The 16,586-nt window shown below is 42.7% G+C and overlaps 1 pseudogene; it reads left to right on the top strand.

The window, feature by feature from the left end:
• The first annotated feature begins 8,668 nt into the window (after positions 1–8,668).
• On the top strand, positions 8,669–9,197 carry LOC110300609 (annotated as a pseudogene).
• The last annotated feature ends 7,389 nt before the right edge of the window (positions 9,198–16,586 follow it).

Raw genomic sequence — 16,586 nt, 5'->3', positions numbered from 1 at the left:
TAGAAGACGGAGGACTTCCTTGAGATGGGGAAACAGATGAAGAGGTCCTGTTCAGGAGCAGATTTTCTGGAAGTGCCAGAATCTCTGATTTAGTGGGGAGAGATTAGGTTCTGCAGTGATCTACAGAGGCTCATGCCAGCTGGGAGAAGCAGGGATTTTCCAACAGTGAAGCCGCCATCTTCTGATTGATTGCAGGCTCCAAGGGAGGGGCAAGAGCAAAGTGGAGAGTGTTAGTGAGTCAGAAGCCTTAAGTGGTTTATGGGATGTCTACTCCTGCTCTGCAGGCAGCCGAGTCACATGATTGGTTCTCTGAATAGATCCTGGTGCTTTCCTCAAAGCCTGAAACAAATTCATGAAGACAGCAACCAGTCTGGTGTTCTTATATATATATTTACTTTCTGAGTTTGAAATTAATTGGCATTTCATTTCTGTCTCCTCATCTTGGTTTTAGGTTAATGTTTCACTTGGGTCAAGTAAAGAAATCTAGGAGAGGTGTGCTAACAAACAGCAAGTTGGACAAGTGGACAGTTTGCTCACACAACAGTTAAATTTATGCATCTTGATCTAATGAAATCACAGAAAGAAAGTGCTATGTATATCTCCACTGCTTTATTCTGAACTGAAAGTAAGTGCTGGGAACAGCTACAGGTCGCTTATACAGGTTATCACCTGGTACAGAGCACAGCAAGTAATTGCCACTAGTAAAACCTGGAAGCTGCTGCCAAATGTAACATTTCCAGTTTTAAGGGAGTGATATCAATTCTTTGTGACTATGATTTTACATAACTATTTTAAAAAACTACATAAAAACAAAACAACACAACACACAAACAAACAAACAAAAGCAAACCCAGGGGTGATGGAGAAGGCTCAGCATTAAGAGCACAGGCTGCTGTTGCAGAGGATCTGAGTTTGGTTCCTAGCACATACTTGGTGGTGAACCTTATTTGTAACTTCAGTTCCAGGGCATCAGCTGCCCTCTTCTGGCCTCTGCCAGTGCTGCACCCATGTGCCCGCACTGTAAGTACTCACATATACTGTAAAGAAAAAAAGTCTTAAGGAAGTCCGTGTGTCATACAAAATTATGAAACAGACATCCTATAATACACAAATTGAGCAGAATATTTGTGGTGGCAGAGTTTGTTACATGTATTTGGAAATGCAGTTTTTTTTCTTCTATTTCACAATCAACACATGCCTTTGACAGGCTCTGCTCACAGCCCATCTCCGCTTATGGCAGGTGGGTGTGCTGAAATGTGATAGCCTGAGAGTTGGGGGCTTGGAGAGATGGACATCACTTGCTGACTGTAACACTTGGGTGAGGTACAGCAGTTGAGTGAGCTAGCTGGGCAGGGCTGGCAAGCTGGGCCTGGTGGTATGGGTGAGGGACAGCTGGTGGTTTGACTAACTCAGGCCTATCACCTAGATCCAGGGCTTTGAGTTGGCCCACCCTACAGTCTATGTCATCTATGAACTGCTGGAATGCATGAAGAGGCTGGTCCTGCAGACTCAAAGCTACAGGATCTCCGTGACTCAGGGCAACAACAGGAGGTCTGAGGGAAGCCCTGTTAAGGAGCCAGTATTGCTAGTGTAGCAGAAGTCAGAGACCTTGAACCAGACCAGTGACTCACTGCAAGGAACATTTGCAAATGAAGATGTGTGGACAAAAGGGCATCCTGTGGGACACTGTGACACACTGTAGCTTCCACAATGAGATGATTTTATTTTATTTTTTTCTTTTTTGTTTTCTTTTCGGGAGAGAGGTTGCAAGGATAGAGAGTGGATACGAAGGGACTGGGAGATGAGTGGGATTGGGGTGAGTATTGAAATTCACAAAGAATCAATAAAAAGTTAAAAACAACCTCATGCCTTTGAAGCCACTGGTCAGTACATGTGTGCTCAGAACAATCCATGGATTTGTACTAGTAAGACATTTTGTTGTGTTCCGTTTAAACTAGATCTAACAAGTTAGTCATTTAAATGCTTCAGCAAAGCCACAAGAAGTGTATCTTCCAAGTTTTTGACTTTGTATAGTGTTTTATCCACTTTGGTGGTTTTTTTTTTTTTTTGTATTTAAGACTTTAAAAAAGTGGAAAGAGGCCAAATGTGTAAAGCAGTGTGTACTTTTAGAGTTTGGGTGATGTTTGCATTTAAAAAGAGACAGCTTCCTCACAACTGCTCAAGTTCTAATGGAATGCTTACAGGAACTCGGAACAAAGACCAGGAAAAGCAGGTTCAGAATACTGATTTCCTGTGGAAGTGAATGCTGTTCTTTGAAGACTAATAAAGACTGTCTCAAACACTTGAGATTTAAATTCACTTAAAACCTTTTATAAAACATATTTATCTATCTTCTTCTCTTTTTAAAGAGCTAAGTGGACTGAGGAGGTTGTTCAGTGGTTAAAGCACTTGCTGCCCAAGTGTAAGGGTTAGAATACTGATCCCCAGAGCTCATGCAGATGGTGGGTGGGTGAGACTGTCTACTTGTAATACCAGCCTGGAAGGGAGGGCAGAGAGACAGGGCATCCTCAGAACAAGCTGCCTGTGAGACCTAACTTATCCATGAGCTTCAGGTGTGATTTTGAGATTCCCTCTTAGTTAATAAGGTGGAAGAGTCATAGAAGGATAATTCCCAATATCAACCTTGGGTTTCCACATGTAAATGTACATATACATCTCTGCATACCCACATATAGGTGTGCTCCACACATGGAGACACGGGTTTGAGAGTGCACTTCCGCACGTGCGCATACACACACACACACACACACACACACACACACACACACACACCAAGAATGGGAAAGACTCTGTTTCCACAGATAGCAGCAAAGTACAGCATACAGTGATCTAGAACAAGGAAATGCGCAGAAAGAAAATAAAAGTTTATTTTAACGGTCTTTGAATTCACTCTCAGTCAAAATTTGAATGGTGTCTCCTCTATACAATATAATATTGTCAAGGACAGAGTTCTACCAAAGCTGTTCCCAGTAATGGTTGACCAAAAATGTTTCTATTCAGGAAGGCAATTTGCCAGTGGTAGCCATGGGTGAAGACAGAGCTTCCCGGTAGCCCTAACATTTAGGTGTCAACAGCATCATTTTTTTCAGCTGAGAAGATATGCCCACAGAGGTGGAGTAGAAGAAGTAGAGCTGCACAGCTAACCAGCAGAAGGTACTGAGCTAAACCTGGCTCTAAAACCATGTCTTTCACACTAGGTTGCCATCCTGAGTCTACCTGCAGCAACCTTCGAATTTGATAATGGAAGAGAGATAGATGGTCACAGTTGTTACACCTGCTGGCTTAGTTCTGTGAATCCCTTTGATTTTGTCTTTCTATAGAGTACCCTTTTTATTCTGGGCATGGTAGTAAATGCCTTTAATCTCAGCATTTAGCACTCAGCAGAGGCAGGTGGATCTCTGTGAGTTTGAGGTCTGCCTGGTCTACAAAGTGATTTTCAGAACAACCAGTACTGCATAGAGAGACCTATAAAACAACAACAACAACAACAACAACACAGAACAAAAGAAACAAACAAAAGCAGAAAAGAAAAAAAAGACCCTTCTTTTGTGTGCGCTGATATGGGTGCAGGTGTATATGTGTGCGTGAGCACATGTGCACACCCATAGGTCAGAATTCCATATCCGGTGTTTTTCAGACTGGGTGTCTCATTTAACATGGAGCTTATTGATTTGTCCAGACTGACAAACCAGCAAGTCTCAGGCATCCTCCTGTCTCTTCCTCCACAATGTGGGGAGTGCAAACAGTCACCTCCAAAGTTTTGCATAAGTGCTGGGAATCTGAACTCAGGTGTTCATGCTCATCTGGCAAACACTTTGTCAACTGAGCTTTCTCCTTAGCCACAATAAAATACCCTTCTGTGGTGTGGGCCTGGATGCTGGGTCTTCTTCTAAGCTGTTTCTCAAAGCCTAGTCATAGTTCTGACTTCTGAACTGGGGGCTTTTTATGTGTAGGTATATTACATATCTCCTGAGTGTCCACCACATGCCCAATGCGTGGCAGTCTTAGAGTCAATAAATGCCTTCATTCTTTGGTAAACCTCCCTTTGCTTTTTTAATTGACAGAGGATTAAAAGGTTATGTGGCCTTTTGGGTCAAGGAGCGCTTTGAAAAATAGGAGAGGGAAAGAAAGGAGGTATCAGCATTTGTAAGTCCCTCCCAGCCGCCTCAGTCTTGTCTAACTAAACACACACAAGCCAGTCCTGCACAGGGCAGTTAGCCTCATTTTGTAGTGAAGCAACCATGCTTCTGTTTTCTCCCCCCCCCTGTCTTTTAGCATGTACATGTGCCTGTGTGCATGAGTGTCTGCATATGGAAGCTAGAAATAAACTTTGGGTGCTATTTCTCGAGCTCTGTCCATCACAGCATGTCTCATGGGGGCATATGGCTTGCTGAGTTGGCTAGGCTGCCTGGCCAGTGAGCCTCAGAGATCCATATACCTTTGTCTGCCCAGTGCTGGGGTTAAAGTGCATCATGCTTGGTTTTTTATGTGGTTCTGGGGATTTTTCGTAATTCCTTATACTTACTAAAGGAGCCTTCTCTCTACTCTCACATTCTGGGATTTTCTGTGACTTGACCAGGGCCCTGCAGGGAAAGAGCTGAACTTCCATGCTTGGTTCTGAGGCTCCACTCTCCCTCTCTTTCTCCAGTGCCTTCATGACCTTCTGAGACAGGATCTGGAATGAGCAGGTGACACAGTGGCAAGAGCAGGAAGGGGCCTTGGAGCAGGGCTGTGTGAGTCCACGAGCTACTGTGTTTCTACTTTCATTGATGTGAGAGGAGGTTTGGAGAGGTGCTTAATGAAGAACTTGATGGAAAGATAGATCTGAATCATCTGCTCATTTATGCACTCAACAAAGATTTTTTAAAAATTATTTATTTATTTATTTATTTATTTATTTATTTATTTATTTATTTAATATGAGTACACTGTAGCTGTCTTCAGACACCAGAAGAGGACATCAGATCCCATAACAGATGGTTGTGAGGCACCATGTGGTTGCTGGGAATTGAACTCAGGACCTCTGAATGAGCAGTCAATGCTCTTAACTGTTGAGCAATCTCTCCATCCCCTCAACAAAGATTATTAAGCACCTGTGGTGGCATGCCAGACAGGAAAGTCAGCAGAAAGAGACAGTCACAGTGAAAAAAGACAAGGTCCCTGTTTTCATGGAGTCAGTCTTGAGGATAGAGGGACAACAAACAGGTAATGACCTCAACACTGTGAAAGATACTTGGAAGCACAGTGGGACTGGAAAGAGTTTACTTGAGCCAATAGCTATTCATGAATTGAACAACTCCAAATTGGACGTGATTTGATGTGCTGTTCCAAGTAGTGTAAGAGGTGGGCTTTCCTAGATATCACCAGTGATAAAACTGCAGAACAAAGCAGGGAGAGGCACTGCACAGTAGTCCAGGAAAGAAAGGGGCCTTAGCCCCTTTCTTAGTTTGTGTTGTGGGCAAGTGCTCTCCCACCTAGTGGATTGAAGGTAAAGGAAGGCACATGGACCTGCCAATAGGTGGAGCAAATTTGCTGGTGTGTGTGTGTGTGTGTGTGTGTGTGTGTGTGTGTGTGTGTGTGTATGTGTGTGTGTTGGGAGGCAGGTGCCTCAGCCTGAGCTCTGCAAGTGATCGAACTCCCACTCCTAGAAGTTAAACAAAGGGGGCTTACTAAGTCACAGTGTGAAGTGTGTAGGTGGGCAGTGCAGTAGGAGTTAAACAAAGGGGGCTTACTAAGTCACAGTGTGAAGTGTGTAGGTGGGCAGTGCAGTAGAGGTTAAACAAAGGGGGCTTACTAAGTCACAGTGTGAAGTGTGTAGGTGGGCAGTGCAGTAGGGTTCATCCAGGCACAGGAACATGTGGAGACCAGGGCTTTCACTTTCTCTCTTGTCACCCAGTATACTGGTCTATTGTATGTAAATGACTTACAGCATTTATTTAATTAAAAACATCAAAATTGTACATCTTTATAGGGTATGACAAGATGCTTTGAAATGTGTATGACGTGGAAAAGCTGAATTGAACTAATAGAAACAGTTCACACACTTAACATTTTTATAGGAATCTTCAGAATTTATTTCTAGAGATCATTAAAGAACACACTATACTTTTCTAAGCCAAAGTATACTTTTAATTGGTATATATTTTTATAAAAACAAATTTTCAGTATATTTTCATACATGTATACAATGTACTTTGATTATATTTGCTCACCCTCTCCCAGTCATCAGCCTCTCCTTCTGCTGGCTGCCTTTACTGAAATAGTCCCCTTTCTATTTGGAATCTAGATTTTATGGATGAAAGGAAGCATGTTATGTTCATCTGAGTCTGGCTTATTTTGCTTAACATGGTGATCTNCAGTTATATCCATTTCCTTGTGACTGGCACAATTTCATTCTTTTACACAACTGAGTGAGTATACTCCACTCTGTGTAGCCCATCACATTTTCTTCATCTATTCATTCACTGATGGATATCTATGCCCATTAGGTATCTTGGCTGTTGTGGATTGAGCCATAGGAGTCACAGTTACTCAAGTCTGTGTATTGTACAGTGGTATATGGTAGATTGTCCATATCTAGTTTTAAGTGTTTGAGTAGACTCTATCCTGATATACAGAATAGCTTCTCTACTTTACACACCTATCAGCGTGGAGTTTCCGTCCTTCTTGTCTTTGCTTACTTGACAGTAGACATTCCAGTTAATGTGAGGTAGGTTTGCCATGGGTGAGGCAAAGTTTTGATTTGCATCTCCTTTTGGGTTCACACCATTGCCCATCCTTTCATGTGCTCACTGGCTGTTTCTACTTTTGAGAGCTGTCTGTTCATTTAACATATCTACTAATTAGGTGGAGAATTTATATTTTTGGCATTTGATTTTTTGAGTTCATTATATACTTTAGATATTAGTTCCCTGTTAGATAAATATCTGTAAGCAGACTTTCCTCTGTTGTGTAAGCTAGTTTTCCACTCTTGGTTGTTTTCTATTATATGCAGTCTTTTTAATTTCATGCCATTCCATTTGTCAGTTATTAGGATTATTTCCTGAGCTACTGAAGTCTTTTTCAGAAATTCACTGCCTGTGCCTATATCTTGAAGTGTCTTCCCTTAGTAGTTTCAAGGCTTTAATACTGAAGTCTTTGATTAGTTTGGCATTGTTTTTTGTACAGGTGAGTATCCTAGTTAGTTTTATCTGTCAATCTGACTGAGCCTAGGGTCATGTAATAAGGGCGTTTCAATTGAAGGCTTATTTATGTCAAACGAGTCTGTGGTGGCATCATTCCCCAGACAAATAGTCCTGTGCTAAGAAGGCTCCTTAAGCATGAGCCTGTGAACAGGCAACACTGCTTTGTGATTTCTGCTTTAAGTTCATGAACAGTGAGTGACCTTAAAGTATAAGCCAAATAAACCCTTCCCTCCCCAAAGTGGCTCTTGATCAGAGTGTTTTTATCATGACAACAGGAGGTAAACTAGAGTGACCAGAGACACAGATCTGGCCCATCTACTTATTGATATCCATTTCCCAAAGCAACCTTGTTAGAGAGGTCATCTTTTCTCTGACATATGTTTTTAGCATCTTTGTTAGGAAGCATATGGCTGTAGATGTCTGGGGTTATTTCTGGCTTTTCCTTTTGCTTTTGTTTTAAAGTTTTGTTTTTTGATTTGCATCTCCGTTTTGCTCTATTGCCCTCATGGGTTTGTTCTTCTGACTCTGCAGAATAGTTTGAAAGCAGGTGTTGTAATAGTTTAGCATTGTTCCTTCCGCTTCAGACAGCTTTGACTCTTTGGGATATTTGGTGATTCTATGTGAATTTAGGATTGTTTTCTCTTGTTGTGTGAAGACTGCCATTGGAATTTTGACAGTAACTTCAATGCAACTTTAGATTATTTTTAGAAACTTAGCCATGCCGTTATATTATACTCAGCCATATGCTTGGGCATTCTTTCTATATTATAGTGTATTCTATTTCTTTCTTGGTTTTCATTGTAGAAGTCCTTCACATCCTTGGTTAAGTCTATTCTTGGCTATTTTATTTTATTCTTTTGAGGCTATGCATGCTACAATGTGCATGCAAGCAATTTCCAAATCTCTAGTCCTTAAACAAAAGTAGAAATCCAAAAAAGTAGATAACAGTTTGGATTCTGTGGTTTGGACCTCTTTTGTCTCCCAAAGTCTCATGTACTGAAGATTTGGTTCTGAATACAATGGGACCTGTAAGAGGTATCGTTTAGTGGGGTTAGGTTACCAAAGTCACTCTCCTTAGAAGGGACTAACACTTGCTTCTCAGGGCTTGATTAGATACCCTGAGAGCAGATGGCTCTGAAATGAGCTTGGTTCTCTTGTTTTGCATTCCTGCTTTCTCTCTTTCCATGTGATACTTACTCTCTCTCTCTCTCTCTCTCTCTCTCTCTCTCTCTCTCTCTCTCTCTTTCTCTCTCTCTCTCATCACGTGACACCATAAATTCATTTGTGATGCAGTCTGATGGCCCTCAGTTGAGGCCAACAAGATGGGGTCTCTAAACCATTGAGCACAAAATCTCTTATACATACTAAGTCTTAGAAATTCTGGGCGTCCCCGCGTGTGTGTGCCTTCTCTCAGCTGGTCTGCCTGAGACCCCCTGAGCGTGAACCTTAGTTCCCCTCCATTTCCACTCCGACAAGATGAAAGAAACGATCATGAACCAGGAGAAACTCGCCAAACTGCAGGCACAAGTGCGCATTGGTGGGAAAGGAACTGCTCGTAGAAAGAAGGTGGTTCACAGAACAGGCATAGCAGAAGATAAAAAACTGCAGTTCTCCTTAAAGAAGTTAGGGGTAAACAATATCTCTGGTATTGAAGAGGTGAACATGTTTACAAACCAAGGAACAGTGATCCATTTTAACAACCCTAAAGTAAAGGCATCTCTGGCAGCAAACACCTTCACCATTACAGGCCACGCTGAGACAAAGCAGCTGACAGAAATGCTTCCCAGCATCCTCAACCAGCTCGGTGCAGACAGTCTGACTAGTTTAAGGAGACTGGCTGAAGCTCTGCCCAAACAATCTGTGGATGGAAAAGCACCACTTGCTACTGGAGAGGATGATGATGATGAAGTTCCAGGTCTGGTGGAGAATTTTGATGAGGCTTCTAAGAATGAGGCAAACTGAATTGAAGCAACTTCTGAAGAAGGTGATCTTTGCAGAAATTACAGGAGCTGCTATTTTATATCATGACTGCTTTTTAAAATTTTTTTGTTTATTATGGATCTGACAAAATCTAGATCTCTAATATTTTTAAGCCCAAGCCCCCCCACCCCCACCCCGACACTGCAGTTCTTTTCAGTTTTCGCTATACCTAATTCATTCTTTGCGGCAAACAAAGCTGAAGAAGCCTGGGAATAAAGTTTGGAAAGGGTTAATAAAATTCTTTGCTTAGTTAAAAAAAAATTCTGTTATAGCAATATAGACATCAAGTAAGGCATTGACTACTACATTCTATTTACATAAAAGATCCAAATATTACTATTTCAGTGTGTATTCAATATAATTTTACATTAAAATTATTTATTAGTAATAAATGTGTGTATATGTGTGCATGTACCCATGTGTGTTATGCACATATATGAAGGGCAGAGGACAAGTTTGTGGAGTTGGTTCTATCATTCCACCTTTAAGTGGGATCTAAAGTATCAAACTTAGGCGATAAGGTTTGCATCTGTAAGCAGGAAATGCTTTTGCCCTCTGAGCCATCTTGCTGGTCTTCCTTTCCAAATGAAATTTTGAGTGGAGTGTTGACCTTGTGTTTTTGTGCTAAATTTGCAATCTGATGTGTCGTTTTCACTTAGAGCACGTCTTGGCTTGCATCGGCCAGATTTCCAGTGTTGAGTATAGTGGCTGTTCACTTAGCATGATCTTGTGTGGGTGGACCCCATGTGCAGATAATCTCATTTGTAAAGGACTGTTTTTCCACCTTCCACCCTCTGCTGCTCCACAAATGATAGATTCATTGGGTTACTTGGCATTCCAACTAAGGTACCTGTCGATTTTTCTCTGCTTAAAATTGTAAGTCTGGATTTTGCAGGCTGATATTTTGTATAAGGAGCTCCTGGATTTCAGGCACATTTATTCCACACCACTGACCTCTGTATTCATACCACGTGAACAAAAATTTGTCAGGAACAATATAAGAATCACAATGCCATGACTGATTTTGGCCTTTGACTCAATAGAGAGAAACTAATTATAGGCTAAGCTACAGGAGCTGGGTTAGTCCCCACCTGGCCATGAGTGCTTATGCACCCAGGGTGGGTAGGAGCAGAGTCTCCAAGAACCAGATAGGGGTTTCAACCTCAGCACCAGCGCTCAGGTCCCTATCCCCCTTTAATGGGTGTTTTATGGCTTGAAAGATTTTTGGATGAGCTGAATGAATAACTTTGCTGTGGGGAGCAGGAAACAGAGGTCTTTTCTATGCAGATGACATGGCTTTATTGTTGCAAACCAGAAATAGCCTCATTAGTCTAAAAGGAAATGTGGCTCCCAACGAGTTGCTCTAAACCCCCTGATTGTCATTTTTGGCAGATGTTCTCCAACATCGAGTTGGCATTTGTTCAACAACCTTCGATTGCCTTAACTCATTTAGCCATTTAGGTTACATTTTCCTGCTAAGCCAGCCAGGGGACTCACCAGGAGGCTATATTTGCTTAATGTTAGGCATCGTACGGGTGCAGTACTTGGGTTTTTCTAAGTTCTTCTTGGGAGATTAGTAAGATGTACTTTGAAAAACATTTAAGTTGAAATTACTATGACTGAGCTTGAAGCACTGCCACATTGTTTCTTTTGTGATCAAGCCCATAGTGATGATCTCAAGGAAAGTGTCTTTCCTCAGGTACCTACACATGCACTCTCACCAGTATTGCAGTAAGCTTTTCCACAGGTAGTCCAGTAGGGTTGTTCTCAGTCATGTGCGTTCTCGCTGATATCCTTCAAGGTATTTCCCAGACATCCACAGATTCTCGAGGGTGTGGTCATATTTCACACACTTATTCTCACAGGAATTTTTATAGGTGTTCTCATAAGTAGTGTGTGTGGGGGGGCAGGGGTACTTTCCACTTTATACCTTTAGACAGGGAATATCATTGAAACTGGAGGTCACTAGTTTGACCAGACTAGGTGGCCAGCAGACCCCAGCAATATTCCTGTGTTTGCTTCCTCAGTGTTAGGATCCCTGGCTTGTACCACTGTGCCTGGCTGTCTACATGGGTGCTGGGGGTCTGAATTCACATCTCTGCTTATAGCAAACACATCACTGACCTAGCTAGCTCCCCACCCCTACTCCCAATAACCATCCTTACAGACATTCAGCAGGCTTTCCCACAGCAGTTTCTACAGATTCCCTGCAGCTCTTCTCACAGGATCCCCATGGTCTTCTCACAGGAACAACATACAGTTCTTTCTAAATGGATTGTCACATAGATTTGTTTCTTGAACATCCCCACAGGTATCCCTTGAGGTGTGTTCATAGTAGTGGGTGTGTCTGCAAGGGCCTGTAACCACAGTTCTAGACTGGCAGAGACAGGATTCCTGGGAGTTGCTAGCCAGCCAGTCTTGACAAAATGAAAAGCTCCAGGTTCAGTGAGAGATTCTGTCATCAAAAACTGAGTAGAGCGTGACAGAGGGTAGCGGATTAGCCTGGCTATGTTCAGGACAGGAGGGAGAAGGTACCTGAAGTCAGCCTCTGGCTTCTGTAACCTGAGCTTTGTCCTATCAGCTCCTTTCTTTACCATGGTGTTGATCAGTTCTTTCCTTGAAAAGGTGTGCTGGGTTGAATATATTCAAAATCTTCTAGCTTTTTCAAGGATGAGGTAGGTAGGATAAGTAGATGTTGTGTAAAGAACCCAATGATCTATTTGCCAAATGAAACAACTAGTGGGTGTGGGGTGCTGGGACTAGGTGTGGATTGCCTGACTGCAGTAGTCATGTGAGTGGGACGTAAACACAAGATTGTAATAAGTAGAGCTGTGCTATGGGAGAACCCCTGGCTAACATGTGATCACAGAGTTTTCCATATGTAATTTCTGGATTTGAGCTGGTGAGCCTGAGGGAATGAAGTCCAGGCAAGGAAAGAACCACCGTGGTACATGTAAATGAATGTGTGTGTGTGTGTGTGTGTGTGTGCATGCACGAACTTTTCACTTGCTCATCTGTATAGATCACTAAGTCTCAGTTTTTAGCTCTGTGGAATGGAGCTTGTTGAACCTGGGACCAAAATGTACACACAATGGTGCTCAAGGCAGTGATTGCCCAGATGTCTCTCATGTAAGCTGAGACAAAACGCAGCGCCAACAGAGCCAGTGAATGGCCGAGTCCGTGCATGACCCAGAGATGCTCTTCTCCTCCAGCCCCAGCTGAGCCAGGAAGGGCCATTTGTGTCCAGCTGTCACCATGATGACTCCAGACCTTTTTGCAGCTGTCTCCCCGGTGACAGTTGCTATGATTATCTCAAAGGTTCAGCGGCTGCCACCCATCACATGAGAGGCCCCATACTCTTCTGTCTGGAGTCCTTTTAACCTACGATTTATTAGGTTTGTTGTCTGTGATGAGTTCTCAAATGAGCCATAAATTAAAAAGATTATAAAGCATCCCTGGGGTTTTAGAAGGATAACTTGTGCTGGGAGGTCCATTTATGGATCAATTATGATTCATTGACATTTTCACCAGCATCACCATGCAGTGATATGCAAACAGCTCTCCAATTCATACTCTGGAAGTAAAGGGAAACACCAGCTGAGTGGCAGGTTATATGGCTGTGGTGGCATAGCCTCAGTTCTTATATATCCACCAGCTCCCTGTCCCCAGCCTGTGACTTAAGCAGACTTCATACCTCTTTGCCTTCTTTGGCACTCCAGCACTTTCCCTGGGTGACATGTTCATTCATTCACTCATTCATTCATTCATTCATTCATTCATTCATTTCTTTACTCCTCCTTCTATGCCAGTCTTTTTGCATTTGTAATGAGATCCCTTAGCTCTTTGGGCAGGTGCTATAAGTATACATAGTATATCTGTATATACATAGTATACCAGGTATACCATAATAAGGATGAAGGTGATAATAATTTTTAAAAAGACAACAACACAAAAATCTTGGCTGTTTTTGAGTATTTGTATGTGCCAGGAACCCTGCTTTTCAGAGCTAATGACTAGGGCCCTCTAGTGGTAGAATAACTTTATAAGACCAGAGAGATTAAGCACCTTATCCAAAGCCATACAGGAAAGAGAGGAGCTAGTCAAACTTAGGCATGTTGTGGAAACATTGAGTATCTCAGTTTCTTCTTTTATAAGGTGCCAATGAAGCCTACATGACACAGGCTGAACCCAAGGCATCTTGGCAGGGCTTCTCATAGATGATGATGCAACCTTTCTTTGAATGGACTCTGGAAGGGTCTTTTGACCCTGCTGGACTGTTTTTGGAAATGATAGTATTCAATAGAAGGACCTCGAGGACCTACATAGCCCATATAGGAATGGCAGACCTCAGAAGAAAGTTTCCCAAGGTCTAGGATCAGCTGCAGAAAGGCCAAGATTCACAGCAACAGGGCTTCTCACCTTTGAATCTGTGACACAGACTGCTGTAGTTGGGGGACTCTGTGGCAACCTCCCCTACAGATAGACACACAGAGGGAAAACACCTGTTCAGCAATTGTGAAGGATACTGGTAGTTCATGTAGGACAGTCCCAGGTTCCTCTCTTGATTTTGCCACTTAATGGCTCTGAGTTTTTTGAATCATTATTATATCTTCTCATGACTTAGCTTCCCTCATGTTTTCAGCGGATAAGGAGTCCACAGGTCATAGACCTTTTGTGGTGATCCTTGGTGTGCACTGAGGCCCAACTGAAGCACGAGTTAGTATATTCCTGGCTTATTTGAGCAGCAGCCCTCAGTTTTCAAGAATTGTCCTAAGCCCCCATGTCTGACCCTGGCTTGGTTTAGACAGAAGCTATCTGCATTAGCCCCAACTCCTCTTTTGTGACCCGATCACCAGCAAATCCATCTAGACCATCAGATTCACGTGGTTCAACCCCGCCTCCTAACTGTGGTCCCTGCTCAACCCTGTCACAGACAGCGGTCCTTTGGTTCCCCACCCTTAATTTCCAACAGGTAGTATCTGGCTGCTTCTGCTCAAGAGCCACTGTGCTCCCACGAGCCCAGACGATGACTAATGGCCTGCCAGGCTCTGGGAACCCTCCCTTCCTCAATGGGCAGCTGTGCGCTCCTGCTGCGTTATCCTCTTGTAATGTTCCCTCTGTCTGAGTGCTTGTCCTTACAGAGCCTCAGCACTTCCAGGTTTTCCAGCTGCCACTGTCTCAGACAGGTTCACCCCGGCTCTGACACCTAGTGTCTCCTTTTCTTCCTCACTGAATTTCTCACCTAATACTGAGCATGTTTGTGGCTTAGAGTTCGTCCTCTGCCTTCCCTCCTCAAATTGGACTACAAGAAGGCTTTGTGTTTTTTTCCTTTTCTTTTTTGTCTGCTTACTTACCCTTGTATCCCCAGTGCATCCTTCTGCACAATAAATACTTATTAATCAAACAAAGGAATTTGGGCTGGGGAGACTGCTCTGTGAGTTAAGTGTTTTCTGTGCAAGCACAAGAGCTTGAGTTCTATTCCCAGAAGCGATGTTAAAAGCCAGACATGCTGGGCACAGACCTGTAATCCCAGCACTGAGGAGGCAGAGATGGGAGGACTCTGGAGTTGTGCAAGGTCTAGTCTGAGTTCCAGGTTTAGTGAGAAACACTGTCTCAAAACAGAATGATTGAAGAGGACACCTAATATCAACCTCTGAGCCCCCCGCCACTCACTCATTCATACACTCATTCACACACACACTTACACATACACACACACTCACAATATACTCACACACTCATTCATACACACATTCACACACTCATTCACTCACTCATACACACACTCACACGTACTCTCCACACACTCACACACTCATTCACACACACACACACACACACACACACACTCACATACTCACCCTCACACACAGACTCACACACATGTACATACACACAGACTCACACACATGTACATACACACAGACTCATATATACATACACATGCACACACACGTATATGTGCACGCACACATGCACTCACACACACTCACACATACACGCACTCACACACATTCACAGACACACAGACTCACACAAATTCATACACATACATAAATATGCACACGTGTACTCATACACGTAATCATATACACAAACACACACACATACCCATATACATTCACACATGCCCACACACATGCTCAAACACACGTTTATGTTCTCACATGCACACTTACACACTCACACACATACACACACATATACATTGACTCTCAAGCACACACATACACATGTAATCATACATACACTCACACTCCCCAACATGTATGCATGCACTCATGCATACACACATACACAGAAACATGAAGAGGCTGCTTGAGTCTTCCCTGTCTTAGGCTTTCTCTGTGAGCACAGAAATATTAATGCATTTGTGCCATAAACTTTGAATCACCTATGTGAGTGGGAGTTCTGTTTGGTCAGTGTCAGCCCTTTATGCCTGTCCTTATATTGCATCAGACCAACTTATTCTTCAAATAAAAGCTAAAGTACATTAATTATATCTTCTGTTTAACAGTATTTCATTATAGTTAACTGTACTTTTTGTGTGTAGACAAAGACAGAATCACATTTTTGTTTCTGGTCAAATTTTTTGACTCGATGATACAATGCTGTGTTAGGACACATTTTCCATATTAGATTGTCACAAATGAAGCAGAAAGAGGGTTATTTTTGCAGAATGCTGATGGACTGCCTAAGTTTCCCTGAAGGCCTCACTTAGAGCATTGGTATTTAAATGATTCTCTGCTGAGGTGCTTATTCATTCTCCTCAAGGGTTCCCCCTTAGTTAATTACTGAGGGTCAGACCCTTGCACACAGCCACCAATAAGTAACGTTTTCTGAGAACTCACCATGGCCCAGGCTCTCTATGAGTATTTAAGACTTCTTTCTTTCTTTCCATGATAACTGTACATGGTAGATTATGTTATTGTTCATGTCAGAAGGAGTCACAGAGAAGGCAAGTAACTTGTCCATGATGTCACATCTCAGCAGCAGGGCTATTTAGGACCAACCACACTGAGACACACTTCCATTACCTAATGAGTAGCTGCCATCTTTGTGAGATCTGTACCTACAGGTGGCATGAAACTACACTTTGTGTTTATGGCATCCTGGGAGTTTTGTGTCCCACCATGAATGCATCTGACTTGTGAGTGACCCAGTGGTCTCATATGGCATGTAGAAGGTGGAGCTAAATAGGGAGTCAGGCATTTGTGGGAGCTGGCCACTCCACTTGGTGTGTGTGTGTGAAGGTCAGAGGACAATGCTGAGTTTACACCTAGGTGGCATTCATCTTTTCTTTTCTCTTCTCTTCTCTTCTCTTCTCTTCTCTTCTCTTCTCTTCTCTTCTCTTCTCTTCTCTTCTCTTCTCTTCTCTTCTCTTCTCTTCTCTTCTCTTCT

This window comes from Mus caroli, chromosome 8 (assembly GCF_900094665.2).
Source record: "Mus caroli chromosome 8, CAROLI_EIJ_v1.1, whole genome shotgun sequence".
NCBI classification, from domain to species: domain Eukaryota; kingdom Metazoa; phylum Chordata; class Mammalia; order Rodentia; family Muridae; genus Mus; species Mus caroli.
The sequence above is the reverse complement of the archived record's forward strand: the minus strand, read 5'-3'. Positions and strand labels throughout refer to the sequence as shown.